Below are 546 nucleotides of genomic sequence, written 5' to 3'. Positions count from 1 at the left end.
CTGCTGGGAGAAAGGGCGCTGGTGACTGGTACAATACATGTACATGCGCTACCGGGGTCTAAGTGATGACAGGCAGGGCAGCCGATCGAGACTACGGTCTACCCCAAAGCCAAATCAAAGTCCTTCAAAAGAAGGCATCGTGCTTACCCCATACAGATGTGAAAAAAGCACGTTAAAAGAAGAAGTCCTTCCTCATCATCCCATCAGTTATTTTGTCCCAGCTCACTAACTGCCGTTTTAGTGAGCACTCAACTATCTAAACCAAACCCACCTACGAATCTTATTGGTGCAGTGCGCTTATTGCACTCTTCACCTAGTCAGTAACGAGTGCAAACAGTTTGTGAAAATATACAATAGAGGAGAAGACGGGATTAGACTTTGAAAGAGAGCAATAAGGGCACCACCAACCAACCTCGGGTAAAATGTCCCTTCACACTAATTCGTTTAGAGGTTGGAGTCTTCCGAGGGTTAATAAACTTCCATTATGAAGTCCTGGGTGCAGGACACTATCCAGTCTAGCTTTACAAAGCTCGGAAAGCGTGAAAT

Source organism: Macrobrachium rosenbergii, chromosome 15, assembly GCF_040412425.1.
Source record: "Macrobrachium rosenbergii isolate ZJJX-2024 chromosome 15, ASM4041242v1, whole genome shotgun sequence".
Taxonomy (NCBI): Eukaryota; Metazoa; Arthropoda; class Malacostraca; order Decapoda; family Palaemonidae; genus Macrobrachium; species Macrobrachium rosenbergii.
Note: the sequence above shows the minus strand (reverse complement) of the source record.